This window comes from Fukomys damarensis, unplaced genomic scaffold (genome assembly GCF_012274545.1).
Source record: "Fukomys damarensis isolate Sample0158 unplaced genomic scaffold, DMR_v1.0_HiC HiC_scaffold_23, whole genome shotgun sequence".
NCBI lineage: Eukaryota > Metazoa > Chordata > Mammalia > Rodentia > Bathyergidae > Fukomys > Fukomys damarensis.
Window position 1 is genome coordinate 11466769 of NW_022900935.1, and position 14250 is coordinate 11481018.

At 48.4% G+C, this 14250-nt stretch overlaps 1 pseudogene; it reads left to right on the top strand.

Annotated features, from left to right (window-relative positions):
- The first annotated feature begins 6631 nt into the window (after positions 1 to 6631).
- LOC104863588 lies at positions 6632 to 13647 on the top strand (annotated as a pseudogene).
- The last annotated feature ends 603 nt before the right edge of the window (positions 13648 to 14250 follow it).

Below are 14250 nucleotides of genomic sequence, written 5' to 3' on the forward strand. Positions count from 1 at the left end.
GCCTCACTCGGAGCCTTAGACCCACGCTCAGCCCATCCAGCCAGTTCCCCGTCTCCCCCGGGATGACCCCTGCCCCGGCACACAAGCTACAAACCCAGAAGCACCTTCCAAAGCCCCTCAGCTGATGCGCCCCAGGCTCTGCCATTTATCTCCTGCACCCTCCTCCCTTCGTCACCGGCCTAGCGTCTGCACATTCATCCTGTCTGGCCTCCAGCTGTTCCCTCCCCAGCCCCACCCAGTGTGCTCACCACACAGTGGCCGGAACGCCCGTCTGACCGTGACCTCACTTGGCTCCATGACCTCCTCTGATCGCTCCCCGGATCAAGACCCAAATCCTTCATGTACCTGCAAGGCCCACACACTCCAGCCCCTGGCAGTAGCCCAGGCTCGGTCTTTTCCACCCCTCCCTGCCCTCAGCCAGTGTGACCCCAGGTGTCAGTTCTCCGAATCTGCTGGGGTCCCTCTTCCCCCAGAGCCCTTGCAGACTTCGTCCTTGCTTGGCCTGCTGCCTCTCCTCTTCCTCCCCCGCATCTGGGTCTAAACAGACCCTCTCAAAGCACCGTGTTCTTTCCTCCAGCACACCCTTGCAGTCCCCCGCTCACTCACGTAATGATTAACATACTCCTGGGGTGGACTCTGCCCACCAAGCCAGGACACATCCCGCCTTTCACCCCATCGTGGAAGGTGGAGTGAACCAAATCCATCCTTTCCACGCGAGCGCGGAGAATCACACCAAGAACAGCATATCTGTCATCTGCCTTTTCCTAGAGCATTTCTTCCATTCTTTCCAGATTACAGAAGCAATTGGTGCTTGTGGAAAAGTTAGAAAACACAAGCAAAAGGAGAAACAGACAGTTCTGTTGCACACACTATTTTGCAAACTGTTTTTACCCTGAACAATAGAACTAGAATAATAAGCACAATACAGATGCAGGTCAGAAATATCATTTTTGTAATACTGCCATTCATGTATAACATCCTAAAATGAAAAGAGCAAAGTATTTTTCCTCTTTAATCCAGGGTTCTCAGAGGACACATTGGATTCAAATATCCAGAAAGTGTTTGTCTGTCTGTCTGTTTGTTTGTTTGTTGGGTTTTTTGAGACAGGGTCTCACTATGTAGTTGAGACTGACCTGGAACTCACTATGTAGCCCAGGCTGGTCTTGAACTCACAGCGATCCTCCTGCCTCAGCCTCCCGAGTGCTGGGATGACAGGCGTGCGTCACCACACCTGACTCCAGGAAGTGTTTTAAAAGCAGGAAACTCTGATTTGAAGACTTGGATGAGTCCCAGCTATTGCTATTTTGTTAACGTCCCCGGAGATTCTGGTGGCTCTGCGGGGCACGCCGGGGTTCTGATGGGCACAGTACAGCTCGGTTCACTGGATGTACCATTGAACTAGTCCTCTATTTTTTTACCAAAGTGACATCTAACATTCTGTAATTTCAAATTGTGCTGCAATGAGACACCTATGGTGGTCCCTTCCAGTGACCATAATTATCAGAAAGGCGATTCCTGCTGTGGCTCACACACTGCTAGGGCTGACTGGGCCACTCTCAACAGTTTTGAGTTTTCAGTCCACTGTCCCTCAGATCACCCCCAAAAGCATGATTTTTCTTCTTTTAAATTTTATACCTTTTCGAATGATTTGATTTGGTAATGGCCAGGATGTATTGCTTTTGCAATTAAGCGAGAAAAGCCAACAGGAATTTTGGAACTGTCACATAAGCTTCTGGCCTGCTCTTCCGCCCCACCCTCGCACCCATCTCAAAATCGACACCTGTGTGAGAATCAACCCAGCCAAGCTCAGCTTCCCCTCTCAGACCTGCTTCCTGCTCCCTGACCGGCTCAGAAATCGGCCCCTCTGTTAACCCTCTGCTGGGGGCGGAACCAGGGGCCCTCGGCGCCTTCTCCACCGCCCCACACCCCTCCGCCCCGAGCCCTCCAGACCCCATTTCTGCAGACTCGTCTGGGGTGGGCCCACTTCTCTGGGCCCCGTCCTGTTCCCCTAGTCTGAGCCACCGTTCCTGCCTCACCTGGCTTTTCTGCTAGCCCCCCACAGACGCTGGTTTGCATCAGCCAGAGTGGTCTTTGTTTGAGGGGAGGAGGTCCTAGAGCCTGAACCCAGGGCCTCATGATGCTAAGCATGTGCTCTACCCCTCACAGAGCCTGTTAGATCCAGTCTCACCCCAACCCCGGAGCTCCTGCGCACCGGAGGAAGTCATGAAACCCAAATCTTCAGATGGCTCCCTTGTGCCCGGCCCTGCCTGCCTCTCCCACGTGATCTCTCTTCTGGGCTCTGAGCCTGTGGCCTCTGTGGCTTTCCCCAAAGACAGAGCTGCTCAGGGCCCGAATGTGGCTTCCCGGGTCTCTGGAACATCCCTCTCACGGTGCCTCAGTTTCCTCCCCCTCGCAGCCCCAGTGCCCAGCGGGTTTCTCCCCACCTTCACCCCAACTCCCCAAGCTTCTTTTTGGCCCTCGGCTTCCTTCAGTACTTTTATCTTCCGTTGTGTGGTACTTTGCTGCTGCCAGCCTCTGGCACCCGTGGCCCAAAGCCCCAGAGGACGGGGTGCAGGTTCACTGTGAACGAGGCACTAGCGAAGTCCCAGCCCGTGGCAGCTTCCCGAGTCAGTCAGGAAAGGGAGGCCAGGAGCAGAAGCCATGCTGTCATGCCATTGGTTTAAAGGAGACTCCCTAGAGGCCCTGAATGTAGTCGGACTTACCTGATGTCACCCAGCAAATCAGCAGAACTGCTGGGTCCCACCCGGGCCTGCAGACCCCAGTGGCTTTTCCCACGTGTGAGTTCCAGCTCATCCCAACTCCAAGAGAGGAGAGATGGTCCACATCAACTCAGACCCTCCGAGGTCACATGAGACGCCCAGAGTCACTGGATTGGGAGAGTGGATGCTGGATTATCCCCCTGCTTCTCTGTCAGTTCTTCCTACTATAACCAACTAACTACAGTCCATGCGTTTTTAGTGAGCACCTACTAAGTGCCAGGCACTGTGCTGGGGAAGTGGAGTGCACTCACAGACACATCCCTGAACTCCTGACTCTTCTAGAGGAAGTGCGCAGGCAACCATCGAAATACTAAAGATTCAGACATCAGCCTCAAGTCATGCAAAGAATCCCAGGGCTCAGGCCCTAGCGTTCCCCTGTCTCCTGACCCATGGAAGTTTCTCCTGTCCCAGTTTTCACCTGGGACTCCCTAGCCGTCTACTGGGCCTGTTCCCAGGGCTACTCCCCTACCGAATTCCCACGCGTGCGGCATCCTGCCACCAGGGGGCAGCCGTGCTCCGTCTTGGGAGGCTCCTTGCTCCAGCCCGGATTGGGTGGGATTTTCCCCAGAATCTCTGCGGAGGAGAGAGAAGAGAGAGGGACAGAAAGGGACCCGGTCTTCCCATCTGGGTTGCTTTAGGAAATCAGCTCTTAGGGGGGAGTTTCTCAGCTGTTCTCCCTCCTTTGCCTTCTTTCTATTGTTGGCTTCTCCTTCCCCCATTCACTCACCAGTTTTAAAACCGCTTCTTGATTTGAACACTGACAGCTCCCCGCTGAAAGTACACAATGCGGTCACGTCTAGCGTATTCAGAAGTGTCGAAAGATTGCCGCGATCGAATTTCATCCTCGAGAGAAACGGGGCGCCACCCCACAACTCCCGTCCCTTCCCCTCCAGGCCCCGTGCGCCCGGCCCTGCCTGCCTCTCCCAAGTGATCTCTCCTCTGGGCTCCGAGCCTGTGGCCCGCATGCTCTTGCTGCCTCTGTAGATCCACCTGTTCCAGGACCACGTGATGTAAACGGAGGCAAGGAAGGTGCAGTACAGTGTTTTCAGTGTTCATCCTGGTGGTGACACGGATCCCTATTTCATTTCTTTTTATTGCTGAATAACAGCCTGTCGCAGAGATGAGCCAATTCTTCTACGCTTTGATGCTTTGACGGCCCCTTGGGTTGTTTTCAGTTTTGCCTACTGTGAGGGATGCTGTTGTGAACATGTGTGTACAAGGCTGTTTGACCATGCAGAGAATCCGCCTACCATCAAATCCTGGCTCTCAGCGTCCTCGCAAGTTGTACGTCCTTTGCCATTACCAAATTTCAGAGCATTATCTTGTCACTTCTCTTGGGTACCTACCAGGGACGATGTCGCTGGGTCCCGCGGTAACTTCAGCTTTTGTGAAACTGACCGGCTCCAAGTGTCCGCTCTGTGTTACCAGCAATGTGTCAGAGCTTTCATCACTCCACGTCTTTGGAGTTACACTCATTCTAGTGGGTGTGAAGTGGTACCTCAGTTCATTCAGTAAACTTGTATTGAGCACCTACTATGTGCCAGGATCTATTCCAAGTGCTAAAGGCTTAGCACCCGCACGGAGACTTGAGTTCTACATAGATTCAGGCCTTGAACTAGAATGGTGGACACATCTCAGGATGCAGTCAGGAAATGGGAGGTGCTGGGGGGCTTGAAACGGTGTGACAACAGCACAGCCAGGGGCTGGGGAAAGGGCCCCTTAGCAAGGTGACAGTTGTGTTGGGGCCTGATGGGTAAGGAGGGGCTGTTGCGCTTGAGCCTGGAGGAAGGGATCCCAGGGAGAGGAAGCAGCGGGAGCAGAGCGGGAGGCCCAGTGGGTGTGGTGTTTCCCGGGAACCTGAAAGTAAATGGAGCTTAGAGAGCAGAGAGAGAAAGGCAGGAGAAGCGGGCAGAGGCGTCAGCGTAGATCCCACAGGGCCTTCGAAGGCTGACGCCGAGCAGGTGTGGTGCTGCCCCCCAGCGTGACCCCAGCCCTCCAGGACTGCAAGCTCAAACCTAGCCTGGGCAGTGTAGTGACAGCAAGTCCCTGTCTCAGATATGCCAAAAAACATTTTTAAAGGGCTGGGGATGTAGCTCAGTGCACAGGTCCTAAGTTGATTTGATCTTCGTAGCTTCCATTTTTAAAAAAAATTTGTTCGGTTTTGGATGGAACCCAGGGCCTCACACATGCTAGACAAACACTCTAGCCCTGAGCTATACCCCTATTCCTGTTTTAGGATGAGCAGCATTATTATCATGGGAAACTCCACTTCTCTCTCTCTCTCTGTCTTTCTTTGGGAGGGGGCCAATCTCACTATGTAGCTCAGGCTGGCTTTGAACTCATGGCAATCCTCCTGCCTCAGCCTCCCAACTGCTAGAACTATAGGCGTACACTACCACGCCCAGCTCTCCTCTTATCAAACATTTTAAAATATACTCACGCCCCATATCAAATGCATGGTTTTTTGCCATAAACAAAAGAATTTATTTTTTATAACTTTGTAATTGAAATGATCTCAATTCACAGGGTGTATATGCATGTTATTTTGATGGTGGTGGTGGTCATTAAAATTCTTAGCTCAGGTCTGAAACATCTTCCAGGCCCTTGGAACTCTCCCAGGCCAGAGGGCTGAGCTCATGGCATCGGAGAATAAACCAGCCAAGCTGAGACCTGTCCTTTCCTCATCAGCCCCAGACAGTTAAAGCAGGGCAGCTGGCACCACCCTGACCCTGGGTGCAGACCGACCAGGCCCTGAATTAGGATGGGCAGCCCGAGTTATGAGTCTGGGCTGTGCAAGGAGACAGAATGTGCTTCTGCTCATTGTTCTTAGAGGTCATAGAGATTAACGTCCCAAATTAGGAGAACCCTATGGAGCCAGATTCCTGGGAACGCGCCCGAAACTCTACAGAGTATGGGCCTGCAGCTTTCAGGTCAAATCACAGCTCCTTAGTCCTAGAACTCTTGTCCTGTACACTGTGCCGCCAGCTCCCATCCCAGTGCTGTCTCTTCCCGTCACACCCACCCCACCCCACCCAAGTCTGCTGACGCTGCCGGGCCCTGGCCTGTGCCGTTCTCTCTTCCAGAGTGCCCTTATTGTTTTTGTTTTGTTGTACTTCGGAATGCTCTTAGATCTCAGAAAATTGCACGGGCTATACAAATTCTCTCTATGAAAATCAGAAAATATCAATATGCAAAAACATTAAAGTTAAGCCAGACACGGCTGTGCACTGAGAAGCTCAAGCAGGAGGATCAAAAACTCAACCCCAGGGCTGGGGATTTTAGCTCAGTGGTTCCGCTGCCTGCCTTGCAAGTGCAGGGTGCCGAGTTCGATCAGTCTATCAATCCAATCAGTAATCTCATCGTTCAGAAATAGTCATGGTTCACTGGTTATTTACTCCATGCTTTTCTTTCTCTTCCCCAGACTCGATCAATCTGTCACAAGTTTGGGGATTATCCGTCCCATTCGGGTACTGGATATCATTCAACTTCAAATGATAGCATTTCCTTCTTCCTTTGCTGTCTGGGGCTGACACTGTGGACTAGAGCCATGATCACACTGGTCCGTGTCACCCACCCTGTTTATTGTTATTGTTGTTTGCTTATATTGCCATTAATAATTCTGTGGGATGAAGGGGCTGTTTTTTACCTACCCTGCTGATGATGGACATTGAAATGGTCTCTAATATTTTGCTTTTGCAAACTGTGCTACAGAACTCTCAGGCACACATCTTCATGTATACAGAAACATGAATTTCTTTGGGATGAAAATTCGATGTGACGAGCGAGGTCCTGGGTCTCCAGTCCACTTCTATCACTTGCTTCCAGAGCTTGCCAGACTTCCAGCAGCCAAAATGGTGCAACACATCAGAAGCAAAGAGGCTTTTCAGCAAGCCCTGGCTGGTGCAGGAGATAAACTTGTGGTCTCTGATTTCTTAGCCACGTGGTGTGTGGGCCTTGCAAAATGACCAAGCCTGCCTTTCATTCCCTGTCTGAAGAATATTCCAAAGTGTTATTCCTGGACATCACTGCAGACTGTGAAGTCAAATGCATGCCCACCTTCAAAGTTTTTTACTTTACTTTTTGTTTTTTTTGAGATGAGGTCTTGCCATGTAGTTCAGGCTGGCCTTGAACTCACTATGTAGCCTTGACTGGTCTCAAACTCACAGGGATCCTCCTGCCTCAGCCTCCCAAGTACTGGGACTATAGGCGTGCGCTACCACACCTGGCTCTTTTTGGTGTTTTTCAAAGGGTGAAAAGGTGAATTTTTTGGCACTAATAAGAAAAAACCTGAAGCCACCATTAATGAATTAGTCCGTTTTCTGAAGAACATAACCAGCTATCAGTTATTTAAAACTTTTAATTTTTTATTTAAAAAAGTATGAAATATGGAAACTATATACCCACTGCCACCTGATTATAAATGACAATAAAATATTACTTCTACCCTTTAAAAAAAACTCAATATAGAATGCTGAGGATCCACTTACTAAGAATCCATTTCAGGGCTGAGGATTTAGCTCAGTGATTCTGCTGCCTGCCTTGCAAGCTCAAGGACCCAAATTCAATCCCAAGTACCAAAAAAGAAAAAAAAAAAAGAATCCATTTCAATAAATATACCATACCAATGTGTTTTTCACTGCATCAAGAGTGCTTGCCAATGATTTCTCAACTATGATAGGCATAACTGGATTCTGGGTTTTTTATTATTATTACATTCTTCTCTATGAAGAAGTATCTTTGTTGCTGTGTTTTTTTTGTTTCTTTGTTTGTTTTGTTTTGTTTTTTGTTTTTTTGGTACCAGGGATTGAACTCAGGACCTTGTGCTTACAAGGCAGGCATGAGGCCACTGAGCTAAATCCCTGGCTCTGTTGCTATATTTATTAGTACATATTTGTACTATGTAATGATTACATCCCCATGGAGAATTGGCACATGTACATAACACACCTTAATTCTTTTTATGTCCTCTTTCCCTAATCTGCCTACCCACTCCACCTCTTGGTCCCTCCCCATTTGCAAAATTTCTGGCTCCCTGTTTCCTATATCTTTCATTTTGCTGTTTGAATTATTTGTGCTTTGATTTCTCATATAAGATTAACTATGTGCTATTTAAGCTTTGCCTCTGATTTATTGCACTTAGGATTATGGTCTCAAAGTGCATTCATTTTCCTACAAATGACTCGAATTTACCCTTCATTTTTTTTGGTACCTGGGATCGAACTCGGGTCCTTGTGCTTGCGAGGCAGGCAGCAGAACCACTGAGCTAAATCCCCGGGCAAGAATTTACCCTTCTTTATAGCAGAGTAGTACTCCATATTTTCTTTTCTTTTCTTTTTTTTACTCCGTATTTTCTTTATGCATTCATCAGTTGATGGATATATAGGCCACTTCCAAGATTTAGCCATTATGACTTGTGTTACTATAAACACGGATATGTATGTATCATTGTAATGTGATATTTTTAATTCTTTCAGGAAGATACCTGGGTAAAGTGGAATTTCTATTTTAATTTTTTTGAGGAATCTCCATACCTATTTCCAAAGTGGTTATGCTAGCTTATTTTTTTCTTTGTTTGTTTTGCATTTTGTTTTTGAGACAGGGTCTCACTATGTAGTCCGAGCTGGTCTTGAACTCATTATGTAGCCTAGCTGGCCTCAAACTCACAGCAAACCTCCTACCTCAGTCTCCCAAGTGCTGGGAGTACAGGTATGTGCCACCATGCCCAACGCTATTGCCGTACTAGTTTACATTCCCACCAACAATGTAGAAGGGTTCCTTTTTCCCCAAAGCCTCATCAGCATTTATTATTTGATTTCTTGATGGTAGCTAATCTTTCTGGAATAAGATGGAATCTCAGTGCTGTCTCAATTTGGTCAGAATGGTGACCATTTTTTCTTGTATTTATTGGCCATTTGTTTCAGTTGCCCAGTTTTTTGTTTGTTTGTTTGTTTGTTGAGACAGAGTCTCACTATGTAGTTGAGAATGTCCTGGGACTCACTATGTAGCCCAGGCTGGTCTTGAACTCACAGCGATCCTCCTGCCTCAGCCTCTCGAGTGCTGGGATTACAGGCGTGAGCCACCACGCCCGGGGCCCAATTTTTGATTAGGTCTTTTATTTTGGGGGTCTAATTTATTTGAGTTCTTTATATATTCTAGATATTAATATTCTGTCAGAGGTGTGGCTGGCAATTTTTTCCCCATTCTGTAGGTTATCTCTTCACTCTATTGGTTGTATCTTTTGCTGTGCAGAAACTTTTTAAAGCGATATGATCCCATTTGTTGGTTCTTGATGTTATCTCTTGTGCAACTGGAGTTCTGTTCAGAAAGTCCTTGCCTAAGCCTATGCCTTCAAGAGTTCTACCTATTTTTAGCTTCTAGGAGATTCAGCGTTTAGATTTTTTTTTTTTTTTTTTGGTACTGGGGATTGAACTCAGGTCCTTGCACTTAAAAGGCAGGCAGCGGAACCACTGAGCTAAACCCCCAGTCCAGTGTTTAGATTTTAGATTTATTTTTATTTTAGTTTAGTGCATGATGAGAGATATGGTATAGATTCAATCTTCTACACATGATAGCCAGGTTGTTGTTTTTGTATGCATACTTTTAATTATTTCCATGGGAGGAATTCCAAATGCAAAAGTTCTGAGTCAAATGTGTTTTTAAGAGCCCTGAGGACTCTTGAGCCAGCCGCTCCTTCTACCTGCAGGAACAAGGGCCTGGTTTCCCCCCCGAGTGAGTTCTGAACCACTTACCTCTTTACAAGTATTTGCGTTTAGTAATCTTCTCTGTCTTTATACATTCACTACTCCTGCCCTTTCTCTTGCTCCCCTCAGCCAAACCCTGGGTTTTTAGATTGTTTCTGTGTTGGTTTTGGCTCTTTTGAGAGAGGTCTCACTGTATAGTCCACGCTGGCCTCGAACTCACCATCTTCCTGCTTCTGGCTCCCAAGTGCTGGATTACAGGTGTATGCCAACAAGTTCATCCGGGCTCTGGCTTGTAGTCTTTACTAAATCTCTTATAGTATTTATCACTCTCTCTTCTTTTCTAGCCATTCTTGTGAGTGATTTGCCCTTTCCCTCCTTATGTGAATGTTTTAATATTAGGACCTCCTTTTTCTTCACTGTCATTCTTTCATAATTTATGCACCACCAAGTAACATTTACATATCCACAATACACTACACGTATAGACTGTTGTAATGGTCAGATTTCCTTTGTTGGTACAAAACATCTAATACTTGCAACTTTAAAAAGGGGAGCTATATTTTGGCTCATGGTTTCAGAAAGTTCAGTCCATGGTCAAGTGACTCCCAGGCAAGAACATCAGGCAGAAGGGCCTGGCAGAACAAAACTGCTTAGTTCATGGCAGCTGGGAAACAGAGCAAAGGAACAGTATCAGAGAGGAAGGTCCAGGAACTAGATATAGACACAACGGTCACAATTTTTATGACCCACCCAAGCACAACCAAAAGTGCGCTTTATTAATCTCTGGACCTAGGGTGTTACCAAGCCAGTGAAGTTATAATTAAGCTTAAGTTTCACATTCTACCCCTTGTCAACTTGACACTCAAACATGTCTCCTTAAATCGTACTTAGTCTCCAAATAAAGACACTTACAAATAATTCTGCCTAATATGATACAGTGATCCTTTCTACAGCCAAAAATGTGAAAATTCTTTCTTTAAAGCCCCAACAGTTTTAGCATTGCTCCAAAGTTCAAGTCGAAGTCTCTTCTCAGACTCCAGGCAAACTCTTATCTGTGAACCCTTGTAAAAATAAAAAGCAAGTTATGTAATCAAAAAATATACTGGAATAGGGAAAATAGGAAGAATGGGGAGAAGAATCGGGAATGGATGAATAGGGAGATAGAAAATAATAGGGCCAAAGCAAAACTGAAACCCAGCAGGGCAAACATTAAGCCCTACAGCTCCATGTCCATGATCATGGCAGAGATGTGAGCTCCAGAGGGGATGTGGTGGCCTGACCCCTATGGCCTTGCCAAGAGCCCACATGGCCTTTCTTGGGTTGGCTGTGCTCACTGCCTGCTGCTCTCCTCAGTAGACTCCTCATTTCTGGCATCTTTGACCCCCTGAGGTCTCCGCTGCACTTTTTTTTTTTTTTTTTTTTTTTTTAGTTAGGGCCTCATTATGTGGTTCGGGTCAGCCTTGAGCTCACTATGTAACCCAGGCTGACCTAAAACTTATGGTGATCCTCCTGCCTCAGCCTCCTGAGTTCTGGAATTACAGGTTTGGGCCACGATGCCTTGCTCCACTGCATCTTTGCCTGCATTCCCACATTTCATACATGTCTCCCCTTTGGAATCTGGGGGGGCGCCTCCATGACCCCCCAAATATTGCATTCTGTATGCCTGAAAGGCTTCCATCACACAGACCACACCACACACAGACCACACCCAGGGCCACCAGGCACGGCACCGCCTCACACACTGCTGAGGGGAACGTAAAATGATACAGCCGCTTCGGAAAAAAGCCTGAAGTTTCCTAAGAAGTGAAACTCACACTTCCCACACGACCCAGAAATTCCACTCCTTGGGTCCAGATATCAGCCCCAGTGAAATCAAAGCGTATTTCCACAGAATTACTTGAATCAAATACAGACAACAGCATTCTTCTGCAGAAAAATATCAGAAGGAATCCGCAAGGGACAAACAAAATGCGACCCAGCCCCACAGTGGGATGTGCCTCAGCAATGCAAAGACACCGCAGTTACACACAGCAGCGTGCATAAGGCTGCAGAACTCTGAGCCAGGGTCAAGAAGCCAGACACAGGTGATCACGGACTAGGAGTCCACATATGGGACATTTCTAGAAAAGACAAAATTACAGAGGTAAAAGCAAGGCCACTGCCGGAGGTGGTGGCCCACGCCTGTAATCCCAGCATTCAAGAGGCTGAGGCAGGAGGATTACCATGAGTTTGAGGTCAACCTGGGCTACATAGTGAGTTCAGGGCCAGCCTGAATTTCATGGTTAGATCCTGTCTCGAGAAAGAAAAAAAAAGAGGGCCAGGGATTTAGCTGAGCGATTCGGTGGCCTGCCTTGCAAGCACAATGGACCCGGGTTCAATCCCCAGTACCACCAAAAAAAAAAAGAGAGAAAAGAAAAAGCAGGGACCAACTGCAAACAGATGCCTTGGGTCTTCTGTTTTAAAACTGGTTTGGAAGTTTCTGTGAATTTGCTAAAAATCCCTGAATTGTACACTTTAAATGGATGAAGGCTGTGTCCTACAAGTTATGCCTCGATAAAGAGACAAGACAAAATGAAAATGAGGCAATGTCTATATCTGTGGGCTTTGTAATCTAATTGGGGGCTGGGGACGGCTCAGTGGTAGAGCATGTGCTTAGCATGTACAAGGCCCTGGGTTCCGTCCCCTGCATTTCAAAAGAAGAAAAAAAAGACTCATGACCTAGTCGGAGAGGAATGCAATTAGGTAAGAATCAGTAACTAAGTGAATTAGGACTTCTAGTTAGTACAATAAAGGAAGTGGGCTGGATGCAGGGATGGAGAAAAAGGAGGGGCTCTAAAGAGAAGGGCCTAGGAAGACCTTTCAGAAAGTGCCTTGTGGGGTCTGAGACCTAAAAGGATAGAACATGCGGAGGACTGAGCCAGCCCTGTGTGCCAGGAGCTGCCAAGCCTCCTTTTACCAATCTCTCAGAGGTGCCAGGGCCTGCCCAAGATGACAGGGCACTTGGTGATAGGGGAGGCATTGGAACGAGGTCTTCTTGTGCCCTGGGTTGGCATCAGCCTCCCCATCAGCATGTTGTGGCAGCCGGTGCCAACATCCCATCACACGCACACTGGCCAGCATGCCTACACCAGCCTGCTGGGGCCCAGGGCTTGGGCTATGCCAGGCAGTGGAGGTGCCCGGGCACATGCTAGGTGGGCAGGCGGCTAAAGTGCAAGTGACTTCACGCTGCACCAGCAGCTGTGGCCCAAACAGTGTGAGTCACAGGGCAGGGAGGCTGCAGGGTGGGCCTGCTCCGTCTGCCAGGGTCACTGCAGGCTCTAACCAGACCTCCCCTCCCTCGCCACTGCCTGTCCAGGACCTGCTCCTTGGGGCCTGCAGTTCCCGGGGACAGACCTGGGTTCAAATTCTCCAGGGCTTTTTCCTCACTGCACCGGCCCCAGGCCAGCCCTTCCCATCCTGCCAGGATGAATAATGAATAGCTTCTCACTCAGCAGCTGGCTTAGCATCTCGGCTACCCCCATGCAGCCAAAGTACCTGGAGCTTTTCATAAGCTTTGAGTCTAGGGCCCAATTGACCTGAGGTGGTACCAGGCATCAGCACCTTTTAAAAGCTCCCCAGATGATGTGCATGGACCACTGAGGCTGCAAGCTGCTGATCCAACCTCTGCATTTCACAGATTAGGAGACGGAGGCCCAGAGATCCTCCGTGACTTCCCCGGTGCCCAAGGCCCCCACCTGAATGCAGCTGCAGCTGGACTCTTTGAATTCTCCCTCTGCAGATATGATATGTGAAGCCATGGCAAAGGGCAGGAGTTTTGAAATCAGAAGTGGATTCAAATCCAGCATTCAGGCTGTGTGACCTGGGACAAGTCCCTTTACTACTTGGACCCTCGGGATCTTCATCTGTTAAAATAGAGGTCCCATGAGAGCCAAATGAGATAAGCACTTACAGAGAGGGGTTTGGTAGACATTTATGGACATCAACTGTGGGCTGGTCTGTTTCTGGGTCTGCAGACTTGGGGTCAGTCCGGAAGACCCACAGAATACATAGGCGGACAGAGTGTGCAGCGTGTGCTCAAGAGCAGCAGCGCGGGGGCGGTGGGAGCCCAGGTGGCCTTACGGTTTGGCTCTGGGATGTCCCACAAAGGCTCTGTGCTGAAGGCTTAGTCCCAGTGTAGCGATATTCAGAGCTGGGGCTTTGGGAAAGGGATTGGGTCACAAGCACTCTGACCTTATTGACCGGTTGATCCATTGATGAGTTCCTAATTGGATGGACTACTGGGAGGTGATAAAACCCAGGAGGAGGGACCTGGCTGAAGGGAATAGTCCTGGGGGTGCCTCTGGGAATGATATCCTGTCCCCAGCCCTTCCTCTCTTGGCCTCTCTGTTTTCTTGCTGTCCCGATGGTAGCAGCCTCCTCCACCATCCACTGCCATCTCCATGATGCTCGGCTTTCCCTCAGGTCCAGAGCATGGAACAGACTGACCATGGACCTCTGAAACTGAGTCAAAATCTATCGTTTGTCCTACGCGTTGATTTTCGCAGGTATTTGTCACAGGGATGGGAAAAGCTAACACAGCTGGGGAAGCCATAGTCAGACCTGGGAGATGGGGCTTCTTGGAGATGGTGATGGGCTGGGCTGAGTATTAACAAATAAGAGAGGTGATAGGGGCCGGGGATTTAGCTCAGTGGTTCTGGCACCCGCCAGGCAAGCACAAGGACCCGAGTTCAATCCCTGGTACAAAAAAAAAAAAAAAAAAAAAAAAAAAA